This window comes from Chlorocebus sabaeus, chromosome 27, assembly GCF_047675955.1.
Source record: "Chlorocebus sabaeus isolate Y175 chromosome 27, mChlSab1.0.hap1, whole genome shotgun sequence".
NCBI lineage: Eukaryota > Metazoa > Chordata > Mammalia > Primates > Cercopithecidae > Chlorocebus > Chlorocebus sabaeus.
The window spans coordinates 49,203,858-49,204,251 of record NC_132930.1 but is presented as its reverse complement, the minus strand read 5'-3'; positions in this window follow the sequence as shown (position 1 = coordinate 49,204,251).

Here is a 394-nt window from a genome sequence, read left to right as displayed (position 1 = left end):
GGGCCGCCTGTGGGACCAACCCAAACCCTCAGGCAGCTCCGCTGGCAAAAAGTGTCATGCTGTGTGTGGGATCACCTCCTCAGGGAATTAGTTCTCAGGGCTTGGTCTGCTGGAAGCCAAATGCCTGTGCCCAATCGCCCATGACCCCTGCAACAGGCAGGAGGTCCCCCAGTGGTTACTCCCAGCCCTCATTCCACGGGGCCTGGTTTTCCCGGAAGGTGGGAAGTCCCGGGGTCTGAGCAGAGGGAGCGCAGGCCCCCGTTTGTGGGAGTGAGTCAGCTGACCCGCCCCCGGGGTTCCTAATCTCACTAAGAAAGACTTTGCTGAGGACAGGGTTTTCCCGGGAGTCCATGCGTGCCTGGAGCAGCAGCGTCTCCAGGGACAGGCAGCCACC